This window comes from Podarcis muralis, chromosome 6 (genome assembly GCF_964188315.1).
Source record: "Podarcis muralis chromosome 6, rPodMur119.hap1.1, whole genome shotgun sequence".
In the NCBI taxonomy this organism is placed as follows: domain Eukaryota; kingdom Metazoa; phylum Chordata; class Lepidosauria; order Squamata; family Lacertidae; genus Podarcis; species Podarcis muralis.
The window spans coordinates 45,575,263-45,602,659 of record NC_135660.1 but is presented as its reverse complement, the minus strand read 5'-3'; the positions used below and the strand labels follow the sequence as shown (position 1 = coordinate 45,602,659).

The following is a 27,397-nucleotide window of genomic DNA, read 5'->3' as shown; positions in this document are numbered from 1 at the left end:
GTTGCACAGTATATTAATGAAAACTGTAAATCACGCTGTAAGACAGTAATGAGGTAATCCTTTCTAATTTTCACAAGGTTTTACAGTTTAAAAACTGATCATACTAAGATATTATTTTATTTATATTTTTATCTTAAAACATTTGCTCTGCCACTCAGTATCATAGTGCTTTTAAGCCAGCCTGCAAGAATAATCATATATAACATATATAACAATTAGCCAAGCACTAATATTCCAAAAACCCAAGAAAGCTAACAACATAATTAGAACAGGGCAGCACAGATTTAACAACCACCATACAAATACATAATTATATGGATTACTCATAGGCACAACACAGAACTTTTATCAAGAGCATATGCGAAAATATAAACATGCTGGCCTATAATGCTGATTCAAGCAAAATAGAAAAGTTTTGCATCTTTTCACTGTTAATTTGAACTGAATTTTGCATCTCTTTCACTATAGTTTTGCGTCTCTTTAACGAAGTATGGCAAATGTATCTCAAACCATATGGTTCTACTTTTGCAGGTATTCATGTTTATTGAGGTGGCTAGTGCAGAACTCAAGGCTTGAGTTCGCTGATTGCAGTTGCACTTTCATCCTTTTCCCTAGGCTATATAATTGGGCTTAAAACCCCAGAGTGTTTAACATATCATATTGAAGCATACACTGCTGAAGATAAATTCAAATTCAATCCTTTGTTGTAATTTTTAAATTGATTTTATTATCTTTGAGGTTTTTTTAAAACAATCAAGCTGTGTGTAAATTCTATAAAATAAATAATAATCCTAGCCACTGGCATTTTTTACATGCAGAGTTTATCTTGCAACATGCTTAAGATTTGCATTACCAAATCCACTCCTAATGTACCAGTATTCTATACTTAGTTACAATCACCTGCTCAAAATTAATATTCTGCTGAAACAACATCATGCTTGAAATATGCAATGATGTACTAACAAAACTGATTTAGTCTTCCCTAATTTTCATGATCTTGATCCTGCCCTTTCTTCAAGGAATCTAGGCAATGGTTTGAAAGAGAGGTGAATATGTTAGTACTGTAAAACATGCCCTCACTACAGTGGTGCCCCGCAAGACGAATGCCTCGCAAGACGAAAAACTCGCTAGACGAAAGGGTTTTCCGTTTTTTGAGTCGTTCCGCAAGACGAATTTCCCTATGGGCTTGTTTCGCAAGACGAAACGTCTTGCGAGTTCTTGCGAGTTTGTTTCCTTTTTCTTAAAGCCGCTAAGCCGTTACTAGCCGCTAAGCCGTTACTAGCCGCTAAGCCGCTAATAGCCGTGCTTCGCAAGACGAAAAAACCGCAAGACAAAGAGACTCGCGGAACGGATTAATTTCGTCTTGCGAGGCACCACTGTATACAGTTTTTGACCGATGCTGAAGACACACCACTTTACCCTGGCCATTGACACTATGCTTTTGGGACCCACACTATATTTGTAATTGCAATTTGTTTTAAACTCTTTGCGCTGTATTTTAAATTGTTGTGACCCACCCTCAGATCTTAGAGTGAAAGCGTGGTAGAATAATAATAATAATGTAGAGAATACTTGTATGGGTAGGAATCCATACACCTGCAAAACCACTGTTGTATCCCAGTTTACTTAGACTTTTTTTTACAACAATCAAAAAGAGTGCCAGCAATTATTCACCAAAAGTCACCAAATCTGGTCTCCCTTTCATCCTACACAAAGTTCTTTTAGTTTCGGGCTTCCTGTTTCCGGTGCGCCAGGAATGGAGTTTCTCTCAACACAGCGGGAGACAGACAGACAGAGATAATCAGATAATGATGGATATCTTCATTATCTGCATTTCTCTTCGGCTGGAAGAGGAACCATTTGCTGGGCAGTCTGGCACTCACTTCCCCATGAATGTGATGGCAGGCAAAGGCACTGGGTGCATGGAGCACTCCGGCTAATGCGACCCCCCCCCATCCTGTCCCTGGAAGCACAGGTTATCCTGTTAATTGGGCTTTAATTGGAGTAAACTACAAACACATGCCAGAGACAATGAGATAAGAAGCTGCAAAAACAACGCAGCTACAAGGATGTGAAAGGTTTGGATTGAGAGCAGATTTCATTTAGTGAAAGAGACGGTGGGGGGAGAGGAGCCCATGGTTTGCTTACTCAAGGTTTTTCTCTACATTTATGATACAGCAACCCCCAACCTAGAATGCAAGTTTTATTTTAAAATATCAGCACAAGTGAGGATGGAATAAATTGGGATAGAATATGGAATTTAACAAAATTGGAAATGGGTATGTGAGAGAAAGGAACTGAGAGTGGGGGCGGGGAGGAGAGAAACGCTATGCTTTGAAAATATACAGCAAAATCCTCCCTAATCTCCATTATCCATAAAGGAATGTGTTTGAGATAAGGTTAAATGGTCATAAATCAGTGGCAGGGAGGAAATGAGCCTACCAGCTGCGAGAATAGAAGTTTCTAGATTGACTGTCTGGAAAAATGGTGAAGACGGCTTGTTTACTGGAAGCCGAATCACGGGATGAAGTGATGCAGTGACTTTTGGAAACTGTGAGATAACAGCTTCTCCCAAGACATGATGGGAACCATCAACAGTTGCAGGAATAACGGATATACCACCATATATGGATGGGGAAACATCATGGGAAAAATTGTCACATGTAGGAAAGAATAAGGAGTACAGCTAAAGTTCCTCACTTGAAACTTTATAAATTACCTATTATACCAACACTAATTGAAATCACAAGACTGTAGCTCTTATATAAGGGTTTATTATATCTGGATGGAATGGAATGGAAATTATTAAACTTTTGGAATGCAGAAAAAATGTAGAAGAATTGAAACGGTGAAATCAGCCATGATTAAATGGGCACAAGACATCGGTCATGACATCATGTTTGTTGACTGGGAACAGTTATGGACCACTGGTGTTAAGTTCACGGCATGTAATGCCTTAAGAGAAAATATTATGAAAATGATTTACAGGTGGTACATGACCCCAGTCAAACTTGCAAAAATTTACCATTTGCCCAATAACAAATGCTGGAAATGTAATGAGGCTGAAGGTACCTTTTACCACCTTTGGTGGACCTGCCCGAAGATTAAAGCCTTTTGGGAAATGATCTATAATGAAATTAAGAAAGTCCTTAAAAGGACTTTTCCTAAGAAACCAGAGGCTTTTCTCTTGGGCATGGTCGGCCAATCGGTGTTAAGGAAGGATAGGACGTTTTTTATGTATGCTACCACAGCAGCAAGGATCCTTTTAGCAAAGTATTGGAAGACACAAGAACTACCCACGCTGGAAGAATGGCAGACGAAGGTGATTGACTATATGGGACTGGCGGAGATGACTGGCAGAATCCGTGACCAGGGGAAAGAGACAGTGGAAGAAGACTGGAAGAAATTTAAAACATATCTTAAAAATTGTTGCAAAATTGAGGAGTGTTAAGATGTCAAGGAATTAGGAAATAGAGAATTGCAGCTGTAATCAATAAGTTAAAAAAGAACTTAAATGAAATTGAATTGAATAATTAGCTAATTGGAGGAGTTGCTGAAGAAATGTAAAACAAGGATGCAGAAAAGGGGAGGTATGGGGAAGTCCGGGAAGTAAGGTGTATGAAAATAAGATTATGAAATTATACATGTTTATATGTTTGAATGTTTGTGTATTGTGTATTGTTTGTTTTTATTATGTGTTTGGAAAACTAATAAAAATTTATTATAAAAAAAAGAAAAAATGTAGAAGAATGAACTCATCAACTCAAGCATGCGAGGGAGCTAGTTTAATTAAATCGTATAATTTGACATATGAATATTTGGCATTAATAATTGTATTAATTGGATAAAATTTGTTTTGTTATAATGAGGCTGTTATTGGAATGATATTGGAAAATCAATAAAAAAAACTAAAAAAAAACCCGCAGTTCTTCTACTTTCTCCTTGAAATGATAGATGCCATAGTTAAACACTTTGCTGGAAGAAAGTCTTTCATCTTTGTCACTGATCTTTTCATTCATATTTTGCATGGATTCTTTCTGCTTTAAATCCAGTCTCATTTTGCAATACAGTGGTGCCCCGCAAGACGAATGCCTCGCAAGACGAAAAACTCGCTAGACGAAAGGGTTTTCCGTTTTTTGAGTCGTTCCGCAAGACGAATTTCCCTATGGGCTTGCTTTGCAAGACGAAACGTCTTGCGAGTTCTTGAGAGTTTGTTTCCTTTTTCTTAAAGCCGCTAAGCCGCTAATAGCCGCTAAGCCGCTAATAGCCGTGCTTCGCAAGACGAAAAAACCGCAAGACGAAGAGACTCGCGGAACGGATTAATTTCGTCTTGCGAGGCACCACTGTATTTGATAATGTCCTTACAATGTCCAAACAAAGTGGCTGCATCTTTCATGGTTTGCTTTGTGGCCAGTTAATTGGAAACTGAAAAGCAACATGACAGAGCAGAAAAGACAGTTGCTGAATGATGTCAAATATGCTTAAAGCCTTTTTAAAAAATGCTTTGAATTTTTCTTTTTGTTTGTGTATACATGAGAAACATTTTATTGCTGTTCAGAAAACTATGCATATTTTTGTATCACTAACTGTCATGGGCTCCAGAGAGGTGCACTTCAAACCCCAACCAAAGAAAGACAAAGAAACTCTAGGAATAAGTTGCAATTTACCATTTCTTTATCCCAGTTAGAATAATAATAATAATTATATATATATATATATATATATATATATATATATATATATATATATCCCGCCCTCCCCAGCTGAAGCCAGGCTCAGGGCGGCTAACAACACTAAAATAGTGCAACATTATAAAAACATTATAAAAATTAATTAAAATCAAAATTGATGGCAACCATAAACTAAAGTTCTGTAAAGATTGCCAAAGGAGGGAGTCAGGCTGCGCCCCGACCAAAGGCCTGGTGGAACAGCTCTGTCTTGCAGGCCCTGCGGAAAGATGTCAAGTCCTGCAGGGCCCTTGTCTCTTGTGACAGAGCGTTCCACCAGGTTGGAGCCGCAGCCGAAAAAGCCCTGGCTCTAGTTGAGGCCAGCCTAACCTCTCTGTGGCCTGGGACCTTTAAGATGTTTTTATTTGAAGACCGTAAGTTCCTCTGTGGGGCATACGAGGAGAGCCGGTCCCGTAGGTACGAGGGTCCTAGGCCGTATAGGGCTTTGAAGGTTAAAACCAGCACCTTAAACCTGATCCTGTACTCCACCGGGAGCCAGTGCAGCTGGTATAGCACCGGATGAATGTGATCTCGCAGCGAAGACCCCGTAAGGAGTCTCACCGCGGCATTCTGCACCCGCTGGAGTTTCTGGGTCAGTCTCAAGGGCAGCCCCACGTAGAGCGAGTTACAATAATCCAGTCTGGAGGTGACCGTCGCATGGATCACAGTGGCTAGGTCAGGGCGAGAGAGGTAAGGAGCCAACTGCTTAGCTTGGCAGAGATGAAAAAATGCCGCCTTTGTTATAGCTGCAATCTGTGCCTCCATGGAGAGGGAGGTATCGAAGATTACACCCAAACTCTTAACGGATGGTGCTGGCACTAATTGCACCCCCGCAACAAGCTCAGTCAATGAGTCGCCAGGGGGAGAAAGGTCCCGCAAGGCTTGATGGAATCTATCAGGGTCCATCAGCCTCTGCGGGCGAGCCCAAATCAGCTCGCCACTTAAGCAGGGTGGGGGTGGAACGTCAATCCTGGCTTTCAGAGCGTAGTGATCAGACCATGGCACCTTCATCGAAGGAAACATGATCACATCTATACCGACGCCAAAGATCAAATCCAGCGTGTGGCCTGCTTGATGTGTGGGGCCCGAAACAAACTGGGAGAGCCCTAGTGTCAGGAATCTGTATTGGATTTAAAATAGTTTTCATATATCTAACTTTCAGCTGTTTTTATATAAATATGTTTTAATATATATTTTTATATAGGTTTTGTGAAGTTGCCACTAGATGCTTCATAGGAGGTGATTAATAAATGAAATAAGTGGTATGTTGTGAACTACCCTGTTACCTCTGGATGAAGGCAAAAATCTCTGGATGATATGTGCAAAAATCAGGAGTAAATATAACTCTGCTCAGACCTCACTTGGAGTACTGTGTTGGATTTGCAGCATAACAGTTAAAGGAGGATGTTGATAAACTAGAAAAGATTCAAAAGACACCAAAGCTTACAAACAGTCTAAAACGCAAGCCATAGAATTATGAGGAAAGTTGTGCTTTGAATGGAGCTGGGAAAGGGGGTTAAGTTGACTTCTGTGGAATTTAAAATGTTATTAAAGAAGATTAACAGTTGCTCAACATTTTCTATAAGGATAAAGCAATGGACTTGGACTACCAGAATACAGCTTTCAGTTAACATTGGAATGGGTAAAGACAATAGCAGCTTAGGAACAGTCTAGAGAAGCTGTGAAAATTTCTTCTCCTGTAATTTTTAAGAGATTGGGCATTCATCCATTAGGAATTCTTTTGGCATATGTTATTCTCCAGAGCAGGCATAGGCAAACTCGGCCCTCCAGATGTTTTGGAACTACAACTCCCATCATCCCTAGCTAACAGGACCAGTTGTCAGGGATGATGGGAATTGTAGTCTCAAAACATCTGGAGGGCCGAGTTTGCCTATGCCTGCTCTAGGGGCATATGTGATCCCCTCCAATTCTAAGATTCTGCAATTTAAAGAATATAGCTAAAGCCTAGTGGAAAGGGTTTATTGGCCCTTGAAAAGGTTATTATGAAGAAGACTAATTCTGAGCTCGTACAGCACAGATTTTTCAAATGAAGCTCTGGCATGTCTTTAAAAGCCAGTAGAGGGCCAAACAGACACAACTAGCAAGAGCCGGTGTATGTTAATCAGTAAAATCAAAAGGTCTTGGGAAATTAAATAGCAAATACATGGCACAGCTTAGAAATGGCTTAGGTGCTAGAAAACAAAGAAACAGAATGGTCTCAGTGGCTTCAGAATGCCTCTTCATATGGCTTCCTTCCAGTTACAATTTCTTCATGGAGCAGAAAAAAACAAACACGGTCCCCAGATTTTATCTGCTAAACCCAAGTGTTCTTTTATGACAGATGGGTTATCATCGGCATCCAATTGCTATATTGGATCAGACCAGCGGTCTGTCAAACCCAGTGTTTTTTCCTTGGAACTGTGGCCAATGTCAGATTATGCTGTGAAAGAGCACAGCAATGGAGTATATTTAAAAATCTAGTATTTATTCAATTAGTCCTTTAGAAGCTGAACTGAAAATGGAGAATAATCACTTTTTTCCTTCCACCATAAAAAGCATTTCCCCTTTTTTTCTAGGGCAAAGTAATTCGTTGTCATTTGTTTGCGAATTCAGAAGTCTACACCACTTAAAAAGAAGGAGGGGGGGAAGGCATAGACATCACCTTGCCAACAAAGGTCCGTATAGTAAAAGCTATGGTTTTCCCAGTAGTGATGTATGGAAGTGAGAGCTGGACCATAAAGAAGGCTGATCGCCGAAGAATTGATGCTTTTGAATTATGGTCTGGAGGAGACTCTTGAGAGTCCCATGGACTGCAAGAAGATCAAACGTCTCCATTCTTAAGGAAATCAGCCCTGAGTGCTCACTGGAAGGACAGGTCGTGAAGCTGAGGCTCCAATACTTTGGCCACCTCATGAGGAGAGAAGACTCCCTGGAAAAGACCCTGATGTTGGGAAAGATGGAGGGCACAAGGAGAAGGGGACGACAGAGGACGAGATGGTTGGACAGTGTTCTCGAAGCTACCAGCATGATTTTGACCAAACTGCGGGAGGCAGTGGAAGACAGGAGTGCCTGGCGTGCTCTCGTCCATGGGGTCACGAAGAGTCGGACACGACTAAACGACTACGCAACAACAGCACACCACTGAACCTCATATTTCAATGCACTCCATTGTGAGCCACTTCAAAGCCCCAACTGGCTGCAGCTTAATAATTTTTTCCTTCAAATACACCTTATTCTTCCTAGCAAGAGTGACCTAATCACAAATCTTGTCAGATTTCAATACATGACTACACTACTGACAGTAAACAAAGTCCTAAAAGGCATTAAGCCATTCTGAATTAACTTTCACTATATTATAGAGAAAGCTGATTTTTAAATCATATGAATGGTGCTGAAGTGACAGTCAATTGGGGCTTCCAATAAAGCCAACAGGTCTGAAAAATATAAGCTTGAGGGTTGCCTTTTGGGAAACTTTGTGGGTCTCCCGTGTGTGTGTGTGTGCTGAAAATGGTTGCTAGATAGCATTTCAGCCGAACAAATACTTAAACAAAAAACATCCTCTGCTTTTCCATTGGTGTTATTCTTTTAAGAAATCAGTAGAGATATCTTGCCCTTCTATTAAGATAAGGGGTGATATCCATTGTTAGTCATGCTCAAAGAAGAACCATGGAAGTCAATGGATTTAAAGAACCTACCGTAAGTCTGTTAATTTCAGTGGGTCTACTCCAAATATGACTTAGTCAACCTAGAATCCCAGAATCTGTCTTAATACAGGTTTAGCACTTCATCAGAAGATTTCTGTTCTAATGCAATTGTCTGTTAGAAATGAAACCCTAAACTACTAGTTTCTGGATTACCTTAAAAAATAAGTACTGCACAGTAAACAGACAAATATGTTGGGAATCTGTCAGTACCATAAATGACTCAGAAAAACAAGAGAAAAGGATGGTAATGTTAAAAGGGACATCCTTGACCAATTTTTTATTTTTTGCTCGATGTATTTAACTAGTAATGAGTTTCAGACCCGCATTTCTGTAGAAAGCTTTGCATCATGAGACTTCAACCAGAAAGAAAGAAAAATATTTTAAACAGAGATGTAGAAGAAGAAAAAAGATTGAACCCACATGGATATTTTGCTTCACATTTAAGCTGCCTTTGCTGATCATCCTCTTTGCCTGCTTTTCTTGCTACTATGTAGCACTATAAGTCTTCCTGTCAGACTCCTGGGTGTGAATAAAAAGAATTGTAGAAAAAACATCTATCTACAGTACACATACTTCTAGTTAATCACTCAATTGCGTGGAGTGTGGCCAATATTTTCAAAAGCAATTCATGATCTTGAAGCCTGGAGCCAGAGAGGCTGCACTTGTTATGAATAAAACTTACCTAGTTTTAGACTTTTTGGTATCCATGAACAAAGATACCAAAATAAAATGAAAAATATCAATATCATTTACAAGATACATTTTCTTTCACAATACAACCTCATAATTATTACAGAGATCACTGTTTTGAAATTATCCCACAACAAAAACCACTAGTTTACTCATAGGTGAAATTCCATTATGCAATTCAAAATAGGATTGAACTGTTTTTCATGCTGTTGGCTTTTCCATTAATTGTGTCTATAGAAGATGGCAACTGTTTTCACAACCAAACATGTCCCAGCCTTGAATGTTGTACATGTTTGCATTTTGTAAGAGGGTCCTGGTAATATGGATAAATAAGGAGCAGCTGATAGACCGCTGGTCTTATTTGCAATTGGTTTCCAATTTATTTCTCTCGTAACCCTCAACAAGGGCCAACCAAGTCCTCTGAACATTGTGCAATGGAGTGGATAATAAGCCCATTTAGAGACAATGCATACATTTCTATTAGAAAGTGAAATCTATCCTATGCAGCTGAAACTGGTTTCCTCTCCAATATGTATTACTGCCATCATCTAGCAGCAGCAGAACCACATGTCTTGTATTACACCCATTATTATTATCACTAAACAGTATCTATTTCTTTTAAGTCTTGTCATTTAATTTGTCACTGAGTTAAGATCACCAAATGTCAGGGAAACATCAAAAGGAAGCCCATTATACTTAATTCTTTCTTCTTCAAAGAAGAAACAAAATGTGTGTTAACAGTGGTCATTTGCATTCTGTTACTGTATTCCAGGAAGCCAGAAGTTGCACGGAACAAGGCGGACAGGACTCCTGAATCCCATTTGACAGAGTTTATCTTTCCAATTTACTTAAAAGCAAATGCAACCAAAATTATAGATACTAAAGAAGTTTGGTATCTCTCTGTGTGCAGGCTGAAAGGCAAATCGCCTCCTCTCAAAAAAAGAAGCACCAAATCAAACGAGTCCCATACCCATTCTAGCTTGGATATAGCTTGAAGAGGGGTTTGCCTCCAATCCCCAACTCTTGCCCTCCCTGCTTCAAAGGCAAACCACCCCATTTTTATTTATTTTTTACAAAAGTGGCAAAAAAGGCTCATTAATTCCATTCCGTATTTGAAACGATACACCATGGGTAGGCAAACTAAGGCCCAGGGGCTGGATATGGCCCAATCGCCTTCTAAATCTGGTCCGCAGACATTCTGGGAATCAGCATGTTTTTACATGAGTAGAATGTGTCCTTTTATTTAAAATGCATCTCTGGGTCATTTGTGGGGCATAGGAATTCGTTCACTTTTTTCTTCTTCAAAATATAGTCCAGCCCCCCACTGAGGGACAGTGGACTGGCCCCCTGCTGAAAAAGTTTGCTGCCCCCGACCCCAGAGCATGCTTGAGGCTTTGAGAATTTGACATGTCTGCACAGCTAACATGGAGAGCTCTTCCCCAATTAATATACTCTTGTGTTCCCTTCTGGCTTCAGGCTGCCCACAGCTTGGACATTCATTCACAAGTTTCTATTAAATATTTTCATTATTTGGATGTTTTATGCCACTTTGCTTCTCTAAAGCCTGACTTATTGCTGCTCGACATTTATGAGAAAAAATAATATAGGTTGTTCCAAATTAAAATGCCAGTCATCCCTGAGTGAAAGTTCTTATTCAGATTTAAGTAAACATAATATGCCCTCTGATCATAAGATGGTCTGTCCCAAGCTAAATGCAGCTCATCTTTAAAACTAGTTGTTTACTAAAGTAAAACAAAGCCTATTAATTAGAGAATCATTGCAGAGCAATGTACACCATATAAACATTAAATTAAAACAGTAACAGTATTCTCATTAGGGGGCTTAAAATAAAATACAAAAAATGTAATAGCCAAGTACTCAGATTGCTTTATATGTTGATGTCTGCTCTATTCCTTTGAAAAAGGATGGAGTATATGCACAATTGAATAAATTAATGATGAATTATGAAAAGGGGGACATAACAAAGTGGATCACCACTCTGTTAACAATAAAGACAGAGCAAAGAAAAATGAAACAATACATAGAAAAGGGCTACAGCAGAGACCCTATATCCTTGATAGACTCCTACCCCATTCCCATAGTAAATAATGCTTATGAGAACTGCACATCAAGGAGGGGACTCAGACTGAGGGTTTGAGGCTTTTCAGCATTTCTGCCAGTGTATATTATTTGTATAAATAAACCTTAGGATTATTTTTAGCAAATCCTGCCAGCCTGTAAGATTTGTTTTTCCAGTAGTGCTCGAAGAAGCCCATGGATCTGCCTCTAGGCTAAACCATGACAACATATTTCTGAACCTGTCACTCCATTTATTTTAATATTTTGTGTTTCCTTCTTCTGAATGTGAACTAGCTGCCGTCTTAATCAGATTTTGGTCCTACTAGTGCCTTGCATGAAACAAATTCAGGATACAGAATTTCAGCTACTAAATTGCACACATGCTGGTTGATGGAGGCTAATATAACCCAGCTCACTGATCTCTGCTGTACAACGCAAGCCTGCACAACTTGTGACCCACAAATAGTGTCAGATCTTGGAATGAATGAATGAATGAATGAATGAATGAATGAATGAATAAAATATTGGGTAGGATCCAGAGTAGAACCTTTCAGGAAAGGAACAGAACTTCCAGAAAAAAGCTCTGTACTACAGCATGTTTACCTGTCCACTACCACCTAGCAACACACCCACAGGCCAGCACAAATAGCTCTCTCCGCAATCCAGACTACAATTCTATTGCAAGCAGAAAAGGAGAGATAGAAAAGGCTAGAAGTCTTACACTAAATATATCATTCATTTGCAGAGGAACATTACATTTGCTGCTTGCTCACTTTGATCACTCTTCCCAAGCCAAGTTGATTATCAAAGGCCAGTATCTCAAGCCTTATGAACTGCATGCTCTTGTAGTCCTCTTCTTGCAGATAACAGAATGCTGCCCAGGGAAACACCAATGCAGCAGCTAACAATTCTGAACACACAAGGGTGTTCACTTTGATGGGGTTTTTTCCTGAGTCAGGCTGTTGCACTAGTCTAGAAAATGGCACAAGTGCTAACTCTGTCATTAGGAAGCCCAGTCTGTCATTTTAACTAGAGATGATCAACAGTCTCACTCCTAATGAAGATTTATTCACCGTCCAAGAAGTCACATTACAATTCTAGTCCTCCAATGCTGCTGCCTTGGTTACATATTTCAGAAATAACTAGATCCTTGTTAAACACCAAGAACCTCTCACTACATTTTGCAAATCCCTGCTATATATTTCATCTGCTTTGCATGCAGAAATGTGCACTACATATCTTTGTAAAGTGCATTTTTTGTTTTACTTGTTGTTCTTGGACAACTGCAGGTCACTGCAAACAAAAGTAATCTTTTATGCTTTCTTTTATCTATATGGTGGGACATTCAATAAAGCATTTGTAGAATATCAGCTATTAACAAATGTACAGACTGCACAAACATTATTTTGGGTGCTATCAAGCATTCTTCTTCTTCCCCTATCACTCCAACATCAGCCTCCCCAGAATTCTCGTCATCATTTCACATTAGAACCCGAAACTGCTTCTCACATTTTTCTTTAGCAACTACCATCCTAAACTAATATTTCAGCACACTCTGCTTGGTGGTAGATACAACTTCTAGAGTGATTCTGGGTATTTATACCCAGAAAAGAATTTATAGCAAACAGAAAGGAGCCAGAACTGCTGCTATTCATCAGCGACTGAGACTAATGTCATAATCAAGGTTCCAGCATTAAGAGCAGAATTTTAACAGAAAGTTTAAAATATTTTAAAAGCTGTGCTGCTTATTGTTCTAAAAAGAGTCCTAAAACATTTAATCTTACAAAGACTTTAATTGCAATTAGTGGAAGAATTACAGTGAGGTTTGACATTGCATTGATGAGGAAAACAAAACCCTCTGCTTTGAGGGTTTCATGTTTATTGGCATTATAACCAAAATGTCAACTACACTGAACTCCAGAACTATTTGTTCATGATGTAATGAAGCAGTGAAAATTCCAAGTGGGCTTCTGCAAGATATTACATAGGAAGCTGATACTAGTTTAAATGCAACAATGTATAGCCCTGTTCAGTTTACTTCTATGAGCAAGGTGAGGTTGTTTTCTTCTTTTTAAAGTTTTTGCATAATAAGAACATTTTCAGCTCAGGATGCCTATGATGAAATGTTTTATGAGGCATATGAAAAATTAGCATACAGTAACCTTCACTTTTTTCTTTTCTTTTACAACAATGGGGAAAAGTTGCCTTAAGCTTTCCAAGATAGCTGCAATATGGATGTTCTCAAAAAACTCTTCTTAAAAGGTCTTTCACTTGTGATAAATTTCAGCAAACACTTCTGAAAGCTGCAACGTTTCAGTTCATATAAATCAAGAAATCCATGAGCTTCACTCGTTGTCATGTGTGTGCCATATTTGGCTTCCTTTTTAAAAGCTATCCCACCTTCCTTGATCAGCATTGAAAAATCATATTCTACAGAAGAGAGAAGACTCTTTGAGAAAAGAGACTGAACCTTCAACCTTTATGTTTCTTATTTTGCTTCCTATCTAGAAGCCTTCCTATACGCTTACACCTCGGACTTATTTGGTCAGCTGCAGCCCCTTCCTGTTTCGAAAAGCTGTCTCTATGACTTTCTGCGCCTGTTTGGGCTTCCGGGGAGCTTTGGCTGTGTTCCAGCTTGCTCTCTGTTCCTCCCTTATCAGCCAGCCATCTAAGGTCAGGGGGAGTCAACGCTGGCAGCTGCGGGCTCTCCTGTGCTGGCTTGAAAGCCCAGCCTCCCTGTTCCTGACTGCATTCTGCAGACGGCTGCAAGATTACACTTGGAGCTGGTGTGTTCATGACACGCAAGCATCATCCTTTGCTAGGTTTTCTGTTTTAACAGTTGATAAATTAGCCCTCAGTTACCCCATGTTGAATTGATGTCATAGCATGGATATCTGAGAAGTTAATCCAAACGGTGAGACCCAACTTGAAGCAACTTGAAGGAAACATTTTCTTGCAGCTGGATTCATGAACTTCACTATTGCTTTCTAGTGAGGGGCATATAGCCAACAAATTCTAGTTTGGCAATATGACAAACGACAAACTCCTTTGAAAAGAAGCTACTTATTCACTCAAAGCAATTTCAAGATGAAAGACAGTCAGACCCTAGAGCCATATTCTTCTTTCCATAATAACAATTCCTCTAAGAGTATATCCATAGGATCTGAAGCCAATTCAATATGGTTTTAGGCTTGGGCTTGTGGCTACTCTGGTTCCCCCAGTGAGTAAGAACACAATAAGAGTGCTGCTGGATCAGATCAAAGGCCATCTAGTGTCACTTTCTGTTCTTATCGTGGCGTGCCTGATATCAGTGGAAATACTGATAGCACTCTTTCACTCATGAGTCCTAGCAACTAATATTCAGGGACATTAAGCCTGGTACTGGAGGTAATATAGCCACTAAGATTAGTAGCCATTATTGACCTAAGATAGGAGATAGAGAGTTTTATCCTTTTGATTTTCCAGACATTTCAAAAGCCTTTTTACCATCAATTATGATAAATTAAGCTGGAAATAGGAGCACTACCCTGCAGTAGGTCTGCTCTTACCGTTTTACCTGTGCTAGAATAGGCAAGGATATTTGTGCAAGCTTCTTAACTACTTTACAGAATTTGAAAGTTTAAGATTGCTCTTCAGGAAGGAACTTCATTTAGTTAGAGTCATTGATAAAAGATATCATATTTTCATAGGCAAACAGCTCCATGCAGTTGTAGGGATGCACAATAACAAGGGTTTAAGGAACGACTAGTAAAATAACCTGCAGCCAAGCAAGGGGAGATTGGGGTGATTTCTCTGCATCGGATGGAATGCATTGTAGTCTGTATTCTGCTACATCCCTGACATGCCGCTCTGTCTCTCCGAGTGCTTTTAAGTAGTAAGTTTGTCCCCTACAGCATGGAGCAGATTGCACCAAAATGACTAACATTTTCAAAACAACTTAATGAGAGAAGAAGATACCTTACAGCCTCTTAGAAGATGTTCACCCTCACCTTGTCTTCCAATGACACGAGTTGAACGTACTATCACTATACTCAGCATGTTTTCTAAAAAACAAAGTAACACAGCAGTTCTTTTCTGCATTTTTGTTGGCTTGCCATCTTCTTTTGTTATGGGAAGTAGGAGTTTTCCATTTACTAGGACAACAAATCAATAGCTCCAGTGCTCTCCCACACAAACACAGCCATGGAAGGCAAATGGCTGATAGTTAATTCTTTAATGACAAAAGCAACACTTACAGCACTTCCTAAGGTGCACCAGATGCACACGTGCACACACTTCTTGCACCAACATAGCTGGCATTAACTTTTCCAGGTTCACGCCTGGCGGAGCAGTTGAAGCAACACTAGGAGCATGCCCTCCCCTGGGCTTATGTATCCTTGTCTGATGGTGTGCATGCCTGTAACCTGAGACTGACTTCTCCTGCACAGAGGTTGCCCCTCCACTTCCCTATTCAAGACCCTCCTGGTTCTAGCAGACAGGACAGGGGATGATGGGGATTTGACCAGTTCACCCGTCACATGAAGAGCCTCTTTCTCTGCTTCTGACACATCCTGCCCCCATCTCCACCTTTGACTGACCCTTCCCCTTCCCTCTATCCTGGCTGCTGCATTGTGGGTGGCATCAAACCCCATAAATCACTGCCCTACTCTCCTGGGTCAGCCTCCAGACCCCCTGTCTCCATCACACACTCACCAAAGCCCTGTCAGTCCCTGACAGGCTGTGACCTGTACACAACTAAATGGGGGTAAAATCTACTGAACATTGTAGGATTTTCTTCCAAGTCCATGGACAGGGATAGGCTGATGACTGCAGTCCATGTGTTGGTAACCTTGAGGTTGGATAACTGCAATGCACTCTATGTGGCAGCCATTAAGTCGTGAGCCACCCCTGAGCTAACTGCTTTGGTATGGATGATGAAGTCCCCCAACACTAGCAGTCTGGAAGTCCTCAATACCACCTCCAAGATCAGTTCAGGCAGCAAGACTGCTGGGCGGCAAAGTGGGAGGTAACCAGCAGAATCCCTAATCTGTCCCGATTACGCAACACCAGGAACAAACACTCTGGACCCCCACTGAACTAGACAGAGAGCCTGGCGAAAGATAAATATATAAATTTATTTATGTATTTTAGACTATTTTATTCTCATTTTTAAGATGCATGCAAAACGGAGCACACCCATTAAAATGCAGAGAACAAAAGCTTTCCTTGGCACCCATCCATCAAGAATAGGTAAGAAGAAATTATATAAATCCCATGTGATGCAATGGGTGCAATTTTATGACCCAGTAGAATTGCCTTTTAGCTCCAATGAATCTTTTAAATTCCCTTAAAACATAAAGGAGATTAAATATTCATGGAGCTTTCCTAACAATAAACTCAAACTAATTTCTCTTCCGGCTGCAACTTTGTCTTCTTTGTAACTGGCACCTTTAGTCTGAAAATATCTCATACTGAGATCCCATCAAAATAGCTAAAAATGGTGAGGATTCCCCAGAGTTGTAATTTTGATCCAATTTTGTCTAATTCTTCTGTCAAATTTGCATCTTGCTGTTGTCCAAAAGAACATTCATCACACAAAAAACCCTCTTCTCTCTTTGTGCTCTTAAAGAAAAGGTACAAAGATTCACTAAGACCTGAAGTGAGGAAGTTTTTTATCACAAATTCTTCATTTGGGTGCTAAGTGATCTGCTTTATTTTCTCCATCTCTTGATGCTAGATTAACATAACTGGTTTTTATTGGAAAACAATTTTCCTTTTGTTAAATTCAGCTGATTACCTCTAATAGATGAAGTTAAACTGATCATTGCCATTCCTTTTTTAAAAAGCACAGATTTAAAAGTGTTGCCTCCTCCTGAAGGTTTTGTTCTCTGGGGAGGAAGGAAAAGTTAGTGCCAACATCAGAATGCTTCTCAACTTAAAAACCATGCTGATTCTCTCCCCCCCTCCCTATTTTACACACCATTTCAATATGAATTGGAATTAGAAATAATAAGGTGGCAATGTGAACACACCCTTTAGTCTCTTCTGCACAATTATCATGTTTGTGTCCCATCTCTTGCTCTATGTGGTATAGCTCACCTGTCCACCTCCTGCCCAAAACGATTATAATCAAGGGGCTACCAACATTGCAGGGGGGGGGGCAACTGGAAAAGGGGGAAGGGAGGGCCAAGTTCAAGCAACAGCTCCCAGCCCAGCTAGAACTGACTCTCCATCCCAGATTGCCTCCCAAGGACCAAGGAGGCTGCCCAATCCTCAAATGGGGTTTTGGAAAGGTTTTAGAAAACTTTAACAAGGGATCAGAGAAGAAGCATGTCAAACAATTTGAGATCCCTGAACGGTTTAGGGAATAACAAATGCCAAGACTTAAAAGCAAGAATGTGAAGTGTAACAGGCCTATATCAGTGAAGCTAAACAGGGCTTATTCCCTCCGTGCCCCCCCCCCGCCAAATCTGTTCTGGGGGTACCCTGGGCATCTGGAAAGATTTCGGGCATAGACAAAAGTCCTTGAAACCAACAGGACTTCACTGGATACAACCCATCAAACTGAAATAATACAGCACATGCTCCATAACCATTTTTTAGGTTCAGGCTAAATCAGATATCAAGGTGAAGTACCAACTTCAGGCTGAAAACACTGCTCAGAAATATATTTACATTCTTGAATAGAAATCCCAGCATAAAGATTTGTTTGATTAAGGGTACAAGAGTCCTCTTAAACCAAAACAGTTTAAGGGTTCAGGACTTCAAAATTCACTATGTGGATTTTAGAATCAGACTTTGGGAGTGGGATGCTACCAAACCTATGTGAAATATCTAATATGTTGAGGATTTCACAATTTATTCTGGAATACAGAGAGTTCTTTTTGCACTGTCTCTCAGCTAAAGCCATTCTTTTTCCTGCATATACCTTCTTTATGATCATGACAAGTCTTTAGAGAAGATGATTGACAACCAGCAGGTAATATGATGTCATTGCACTATTATCTGGTTTGAATGTGCAGATAAGTAAACCAGACTGTTAGTCAGTTAAGACAGAAAATCAAATTTAGAAAGGAAGTTTGCTTTAAAGGGAGACGGCTAGATTTTTAAACAAATAAAGACATGCATAATTCACTTTTTCCTCAAGCTATGCTAGCTATATCTACAAGGTAATTACTATTACTTTGTTCATTTACTCTTTGTTATTTGCTCCCTTACACAGTAATAGTACATACTTCTTCATTTGAGATTTGTAAGCAGTGGCTGGCCACATAGCATGGATGCTGCAGTAGCAGGTTTCCTGCACTGTCAAGAGATTAGACTAGACTTTTGAGGTTCCTGACATGATTCTGTGAACATAAGAATTGTAGCTGAGCATATCATGAAGCAGAACATTCTAGAAAAGTCTGCCTCTCCCAAAGTTCAAAGTAAGGAAGATTCCTTTTAGGTACATAACCAGTAAAGTTGCACAATTTGATTCAAAACCATCCTAGACTGCAAACTTGTACAAATATATGCATTAACAAAACATTACATGGGGAAAACCATGTGTTCACCCAGAGGCATCCTTCTGACATCTTCCAATGCGCCCCACCAGGGGGCGCATTGGAAGATGGCCAACAATAACATCTCTCCGACCCACACGAGGTAATTAAGAGGCTGATATGGGAGTACGCAGCCTCCCTTACCCCCCTCCAAGAAAATGGGGGGGGCTGCCTTGCCAGCGGTGTCCATAATTCACCCCCGGATTTGAAAGAAGGGGGTGTGGGCACTTGGCACGAAGCCCTCGAGTGAGGCCGGCTCTCCCGGACGCTGTCTCTAATTCGCGCACTGGTTCGCATTAGCTCAGAATATATAATTGGAAATATATAATTGGAAAGAAGCTAATGCACATACATGAAGTGAAGATCGGGAGTAGACTGCTGATTAATGGATCTCTGTGAGCGGAGCGAGGGGGTAAACAATAAATCAAGTGAAGAATCATCATTAATAACCCTCCCCTCCAGTGAGAAGAATCGTTGCAAATTATTAATCACAAGCAGGAGATCAAGAACTGTGTGGAAATGATCAAAGAGAGGAAGTTTTATGACGCAGTTACAAATGGTGTTTCGCTAAGACAGGCTTGCCTATAGAAGGACGAGGGGGAGGAGGACCAGGGTCATCAGAATGTGAACGTATGGTTATCGGAATGTGATCTTGACCTGGCAGGGCCCCCTGAGATATGTTTGGCAAGCCTGGGGAAATCAACGGACAGACGGAGGGAATGTTCTTTATGGAGGTGTGGAAATGGCGTCTGTTCTTTATGTGATATGATTTTTGGAGAGTGCAAAATCCACACAGAGGATGTTTGTTTTCAACCCGCTTGTGAAGACTATCAGAGATCGCAAAGAAAGGAATATATGATAACAAGAAGATGAGGAAAGTAACAAAGAGACTATCTGGACAGAACTGGATAGAACTGTTTAATTAAAGCAGCAACATGAGTGATGTTTGGTCCCCTTTCAGAGCTTGATGTATGGGTACCCCCAACAAAAATTTAAAAATCTGGCTGTATAATTTGGAATTAATGTGATTTGGAATTGTGATGGGATGATAAGCTGCTTGTGTGTAAAATCCAGATCCCTCAGAGTTTGACCAGGTTTTCAAACCTCTGCCTGTGACGGAGCCCCTCCTGCATGGCTGCGTCAATCGCTGGCAGAATCCGAAAGTGGTTGTTTTCGGAAACGCTTCCAACATAAAAGCTCCTTAACGGAAACACGTCTCCTGGCCTCCCTGCGTGACAGTTTCCGGCGAGGAGTGGGTGTCCCTATAGGAGGTCCTGAGACCTCTCCACTGTTTTCGCTGGAACCGTCTCTGAGCCATCCCTCCGACTCACTTTCCCTTGGAGTTACTGCTCGCCCCCTACTGGTTCCCTCTTCAGCTGCAACACCTCTTTCAACCTTATTGAGCCTCTGCACCTCCTGTCCTTCCGATGGCAGTTCCCTGACATCCACCTCCCCTCCAGGGCCCCCTTCACCCCCTCCCGTCCCCTCCCCTTCTGGCTGGGAGGAGGTAAAACCCCTGAAAGAACCTTCCTCATCGTCCGTAGTTTCGAACACTTCCCTCCACTTGCTGCTGTTCCTCGTCTCTTGGTATTCCTCGTCATCAGAGTCCATTCCCTCTTCCAAATCCGACTCCGCGAATCCCTCCATTTCCTCTTCCTCGTCGGTGGTGCCGAAGTATTCCCTCCTAAACCTTTCTACCGGCTGTGGTTTTCTCGGGAATCTTTGGTGGAACGTTTCTGTTAAAACCTCGTCATTGACCTCCCCTGCAGTCACCCAGGTGTTTTCTGACTCCGGTTCCCCTTCCCACGCCACCAAATACTCTACCTGATTTCCCTTCCACCTGGAATCGAGGATTTCCGCTACATGGTTGCTGCGTTCCCTCTCTTCCAAGGCTGGTCCCCTGGTGTGCTCCCCTTCACGTCCCCCCCTGTATGGTGACAGTAACGACCTGTGGAACACTGGGTGCAATTTCATGTGGTTGGGTAACCGGAGTTTGAAAGCCACTGGGTTGACCTGCTGAATGACCTCAAAGGGTCCCAATCTTCTGGGTCTCAACTTCTTACACCCCCCTTTGAACGGCAACCCTTGGGTGGACAGCCACACCTGATCCCCCACCCTTATGGCCTCACCTTCCCTTCTGTTCTTGTCTGCCTGCTCCTTATATTGTGCCTTGGCCCTTTCTAAGTTGAGCTGGAGCTGATGATGGATCGCTTCCATCTCTTCTACAAAATGTTCGGCCGCTGGGACGCTCCACCTCTCCCCTCCATCCCCTGGGAATGCCCTGGGATGACACCCGTAATTAGCCAAAAAGGGGCTCATCCCTGTGGACACATTCTCTGCATTATTGTAGGCAAACTCTGCCAGCGCCAACTTTTCGGCCCAGTCATTCTCTCTGTCATTGACATAACACCTCAGATATTGTTGGAGTATGCCATTTGCTCTCTCCGCCTGCCCGTTGGTTTCAGGGTGCCGGGCAGTGGAAAAATTGACTTCCACGTGCAGCAAGCTCATGAGCTTTCTCCAGAACCTGGAAGTAAATTGTTTGCCGCGGTCTGAGACCACCCTCAATGGAGCCCCGTGCAACCTAAAGATGTGTTCTACAAACAACTTCGCTGTTTCTTCCGCTGTGACAGCATGTGAGCAGGCTATAAAGTGGGCCATTTTGGTTAACAGGTCTACCACAACCATGATGGCTGTTTTCCCTCTGGACTTTGGCAGATCAGTCATAAAATCTATTGCCACTGCTTCCCATGGTCTTTCAGGTGTGGGTAGCGGTTCTAATAACCCTGCCGGCGCCCGCCTCTCCCCTTTGGCTCGCTGGCATTGGTCACACCCTCTCACATACTCCCACACATCTTCCCTGACCTTGGGCCACCAAAATTCCCTGGTAACCAGCCACATGGTTTTGTGTTGCCCAAAATGCCCTGCTGTGGGGCTATCGTGCAGCTGCTTGAGTACCTTCTCTCTCAAATCTCCTTCAGGTATATATAACGCTCCCTTGTAATACAACGCCCCGTTTTTCTCCTCAAAACCTCCGGGTTTGTCTCCCTCCCTCCTGAGACCCCTGAGTTTGTCCTGGGCGTATTCATCATTCTCCGTTCCCTCTACCAGTTCTCTTTGCCCCACCAATGCCGCCCCACACACCCAGCGGTCCTCTGGAATGACATGTCTTTCTTCGGGTGCTCCCTCCCCCTCCAAATATTCAGGTTTCCGTGAGAGAGCGTCCGCCCTAACGTTCTCTGGGCCTGGCACGTAACAAATCTCAAAGTTAAATTTGGAGAACTCCTGAGCCCATCTCAACTGCCGTTGGTTGAGCACTCATGCCGTTCTCCAATACTCTAGATTCTTGTGGTCAGTGCACACTTGCACCTTATGTTGTGCGCCAATTAGCAGGTGCCTCCATTTCCGGAAGGCCTCATGAATAGCCAGAAGTTCTCGGTCATACACCGTGTAATTCCTCTCGGATTTGTTCAGTTTCCGCGAAAAAAAGGCACACGGTCTCCACTCTGACTCCTCCTTCCCTGGCTGCAGAAGAAGCACCGCCCCTATGGCTCGGTCTGATGCGTCTGTTTCGACCCTCATCTTTTTTTGTAAGTCCACATGCAGAAGTTGCTCCTCCGAGGCGAAGGCCCTTTTCAGTTCCTCAAAGGCTCGCTCCGCCTCCTCAGTCCAAACGAATTTCTTTTTACTGCTGAGACAGTCCGTAATGGGCGCCGTCAGGTGGGCAAAGTTTCGAATGAACTTACGATAAAAGTTCCCAAACCCTAGGAACCTCTGCACATCCTTCTTTGTTTTGGGTGTTTTCCATTCCAGTACTGCCTGGACCTTGCCGGGGTCCATGGCCAATCCCTTGTCGGACAGGCGGTACCCCAGAAACTCCACCTCCTTGGTATGAAACTGACACTTCTCCAGCTTCACCCACAGCCGGTTGGCCTGCAGCCTGCTCAACACTTCTCTGACGTCTCTTACATGCTGCTCCTCATTCTCAGAGTACACCAACACGTCATCTAGGAAGGCCACACAATTCTTGTACAGCAAAGGCCCCAGTACGTGGTTCATAAAAGCTTGGAAGCACGCCGACCCTGCTTGTAATCCAAATGGCATAACTAAATATTCAAATGCCCCTAAAGGGGTGAACATGGTGGTTTTCCATTCATCCCCTTTCCTTATACGTATCAGATTGTACGCCCCCCTTAGGTCCAGCTTTGTAAAAATCTTTCCCTTCCGTACCCTGGTCAAAATGTCATCAATCCTGGGCATTGGAAAGGCCAAAGGTTCTGACACTGCGTTTAACCCCCTGAAGTCACACACCAGTCTCGGCTTATCCGTGTGTTTTTTATCCACAAAAAACACTGGGCTACCTCCCACCGCTCTGGACTCTCTGATGAAACCTCTCTTCAGGTTCTTGTCAATGAACTCCCTTAGCTCCTGCATTTCTCTGTCTGACATGGCGTACAACTTGCCTACAGGAAGCTGTGCCCCAGGGAGTAAATTGATTTGACAGTCAAAGGGTCTATGCGGGGGTAGTTGGTCAGCTTCCTTCTCGCTGAACACGTCGCTGAGATCTGCGTATTGCGGGGGCACCTTCCCTTTATCCATTACTTCCATTCCGGCTAGGGCGACTCTGGCTCCTCCCGGAACCTTCCCCTGCTTGCAGTGTTCTAGGCAATGCGCTGACCCAAAGGAGACCACCCTCTGATGCCAACCCACTAGTGGATCGTGTAGTGCCAGCCAGCTCATCCCCAAAATGATGGGAGCTCCTCCCAAGGTGGCCACATTAAACGCTATCTGTTCAGTGTGCCTTGCCACCCTCATTATCATCGGGACAGTCTGTTGGCTAACTTCTCCTCACAGCAGTTCTCTGCCATCAATCGTGGTCACCTGCAAGGGGTTACTTAAAGGGATAGTCTGTATCTGATGCTCAGCTGCAAACTCCTTACTCATAAAATTACAGGAGCTGCCTGAATCCAAAAGCGCCTTGATCTGTAGCGGGTGCCCGTTTGGCAACTCTAGAGACACCTCTATCACTAAAGCGGGTCTGGGTGGTTCTGGCGTGGGCACTTTCACTGCTCTTTGGCCTGGCTGCTGTGCCCCGACGGTGGCAGCCAGGCGTTGGCTTTTACTTGCTCCTTGCTCTCCTCCTCTTTTCCCCCAACAGCCCCTGCCATCCCTTGCCACTCCTTTCTCTGTGGGCAGACTCTGGCAAAGTGCCCTGGCTGTTGGCAGAGATAACATTTCTTGGCGCTCTTTCCCTCCTTCTTCCGCCCATCACTGGGATTTGAAACTGCGCGCGCCCGCGCTGTTCCAACTTCCATCGGCTCTGCCGGCGGGAAAGGTGGCTCTGGAATGTCCGGAATGCGAAGCTCCCTCCAACGTTCTCCTTTCCCTTCCCGCCTTTCCAAAGCCCTCGCTTCCTGGCGCGCTCCTATGGCCAGCGCGGATTTGGTCAGCTGATCCATAGACTCCGCCCTGGGCCCCCGGGACAGTTCATCTTTCACGGCCGAAGAAAGCCCCTCTTCGAAAAGCATTTGAATGGGTTCCGCCGATAGGTCCCACCCCAATTTATGAATCAACATAGTAAATTCAGTCCAGTACTCTCGAACAGATCGGCTCCCCTGTTTGCAAGCCATTAACTGTCTTCGTACCACTCCCTGCTCAATGTCGCTGGAAAACATCAGATCCATGGCACGAAAAAACTTCCTTGTGTCCTTTAGGATCTCATTATTCACTGCCATCAAGGGTCTAACCCAGTCCTTCGCCCCCGATTCGAGATGGCCAATAACAAAAGCCACTCGCGACTCCTCGTCAGGGAAGTCATCATACTGCAGGTTGAGAGCGTACTGCATTTCAGTTCTAAAGGCATGATAACTTCTGGGGTCCCCCCCAAATTTCTGCACCAACCCCGGTACCTTTCTGGCGAGCGAGGTGGTTTTCTCCTTTCCCTTTTCTGCATCCTGAGCCCTCCTCTCCTCAAGCCTCGCCGTTTGCATGGCAAGCTGGAGCTCCAACGCCCTGTACCTTTCTTCCAGGCTTGGACCTCCTCCAGCTGCTCCTGCTCCTCCGGTTCCGGCTGGTTCACTCATGATGCCTTTGCCTGCACAAGCTGGCTTTCGAAGACTTTCGGATTGCTGTGATGGGATGATAAGCTGCTTGTGTGTAAAATCCAGATCCCTCAGAGTTTGACCAGGTTTTCAAACCTCTGCCTGTGACGGAGCCCCTCCTGCATGGCTGCGTCAATCGCTGGCAGAATCCGAAAGTGGTTGTTTTCGGAAACGCTTCCAACATAAAAGCTCCTTAACGGAAACACGTCTCCTGGCCTCCCTGCGTGACAGTTTCCGGCGAGGAGTGGGTGTCCCTATAGGAGGTCCTGAGACCTCTCCACTGTTTTCGCTGGAACCGTCTCTGAGCCATCCCTCCGACTCACTTTCCCTTGGAGTTACTGCTCGCCCCCTACTGGTTCCCTCTTCAGCTGCAACACCTCTTTCAACCTTATTGAGCCTCTGCACCTCCTGTCCTTCCGATGGCAGTTCCCTGACAGGAATTAATGTGATTTGATTGGCCTGTTAATAAAAACTATATTTAAAAAAAAAAAAGACATTTCTAGTGCAGTGAGTCAGCACATTCCACAGTATCATCCAAGGAAGGATTGGAGTTTTCCAACTTGTTCAAGCCCTTGTAATTATTATTAGCATTAGTATATATTGATTTATATACTAAGGGATGGGTAGTACCTCTGGTGGGGGACACTTTGTGCTCCTCCTGGGGTAGTTGGTCCACATTTGGTCCCCACCCTGCACTCAGTTCTCACCTGTAGTTCCTAGAAGCTGTCACACAGCATGTGACAGTAGCCACACCCCGGGAACTGCTTCAACTGGCTAGTATACCAGGTGAGGATAGCTGATGGGTCTCAAACCCTCGGTGAGTTAGGGACTTCCCCTGCATGCAAAGAAGGCAATGGCAAATTGAGTGGACGAGACCAATAGTGGGTCCAACGGTCAAGAAGGTGGTTTCTGCACATGCTGTAGAGGAAAGTGAGGGGCAGATGGGGCTTCTCAACCTGAGAAGGTAGTCTATCTAGAAGAAGGGAAACTGATCCTTCTGATATCTGATATCTTCAGGGGAAGAAAAGGCTAAGGAGTAAAACTTATACAATTATGGAGTGGAGTCCCTAAGATGGTTATATATGCCTCCTTCTGGCAACTCCTGCAGATAAGCTGGTGCCAACCATATTGCTCTGCTTTTTTTGGACCACAACAGCAAGGCCAAGAAGGGGATCATGTCGTCTGGGCAGCCCAGAACCTCCATGCACACTGCCCAGGCTTGAACCCTGGGAAGGTCACTTTGGTGCTGCTAACACAGGAGTCTGCCTTTCCTCCTGGGGGACACTCCATTGTCTCTCAGGACAGAAGAATGCCAATAATATACCCCAACTTTTTCCCTGAAAGCGACTCAAAGCAGCTTACAGACAAAACAAATGAAACAGCTAAATAGACAAATGCTCACTTTCTCCTTGTAACTTTCTCTTTATAATTCCTCTACAGTTACAAGCTTTGGATTACTAGTATCCCTTTGTTCATGGTTTTGTTGATGTCCTTTAATGTAGGGTCAGAGCTTTCTTCAGTATGTTTACTGGAATTACCCAATTATCAGCTCCTGCCTAAAGCTGCAAATTATCTTTAGAATAGCCATTAATATACCGAGAGTTTCTGGAATGTGTTGAAAGCTCCTTTCCCCCGGCTTAGATCCAGTGCTCACACTCTTATCAGCATAGGAGCCACAGCTGCACAACACCTTCCAGCTCCACTGCAGTAACATAGGATACAGGAGGAGCCCATGCAAGCATCTATACCCAATAACATTTGTTTATGGGGGCAGGGGTCTCCCATGATTGTCACATTATATGGGAATGAATCAACTGCTATGGCTCCTGTACCAGTGGAAAAATGCAAAAACCCAGTCTTAAATTTCTGTACAGAAAACTTAGATTCTCTGTCATTTATTCTACTGCTTCTACTGGACATGTAAGCTTACTGGTCAACTTCTCTTTTTTTACAGGAATCCAAATGCCTTACACTCTTCTTAGGAAATGTCATATGGCAGTTGAGCTGAAAGCCAGAGAGGCATGGCACAAAATCTGGATGGAGCTGTGTAGTACAGGATAACAGGCTTTTACTATGAGACAAGAGGCCTCAAATTCTAGACAATAAGGCAAAGCTGGGTCCAGAGAAAACTCAGGCAAGCAAGGGCAGATTAAGGTGGTTGGGGGCCCTGGTGCAATTCCCAAAATAGGCCACCCTTCCCCCCCAAAATGCATACATGCAATAAGGTACCACAAAAAATCTAGTGTTATCTTAAAGAGTAACACAATATATTCATTATGGCATGATGGGGAGGACCCTGAGCACATGCAGTTCACAACTTTCAGCAAACTAAGAACTTTTGGGGTGGGGGCAAACCTTAATAAACAAAAAGAAAATACTCTAAGCATATGCTTTTGCTCATTTCCTGCATTGGGCCTGTAATCAACTTAGCCTAGCCTACCTCACATGGCTGTTGTGAAGGTGTAGAAGGAAGTATAAAATGGTGGCAAAAGGAAACTTAAGACATCAAACTTTTGTTCCTTTAACCAGACTAATGCAGCTTTATTCCATAAGGGGTCATTATTTTCTACTAC

At 42.9% G+C, this 27,397-nt stretch overlaps 1 protein-coding gene and 1 long non-coding RNA gene across 2 annotated transcripts in view; both read right to left on the bottom strand.

Annotated features, from left to right (window-relative positions):
- The window catches only part of CFAP58 (cilia and flagella associated protein 58), an 86,394-nt gene that overhangs the window by 9,280 nt on the left and 49,717 nt on the right, over positions 1-27,397 (bottom strand). The window lies entirely within an intron of this gene.
- Positions 16,977-25,779, bottom strand: LOC144328120 (uncharacterized). Its single transcript, XR_013393359.1, has 2 exons — positions 25,532-25,779; positions 16,977-17,067 (listed from the first exon to the last, which is right to left on the bottom strand). It is a non-coding gene; the product is annotated as an uncharacterized LOC144328120 (long non-coding RNA).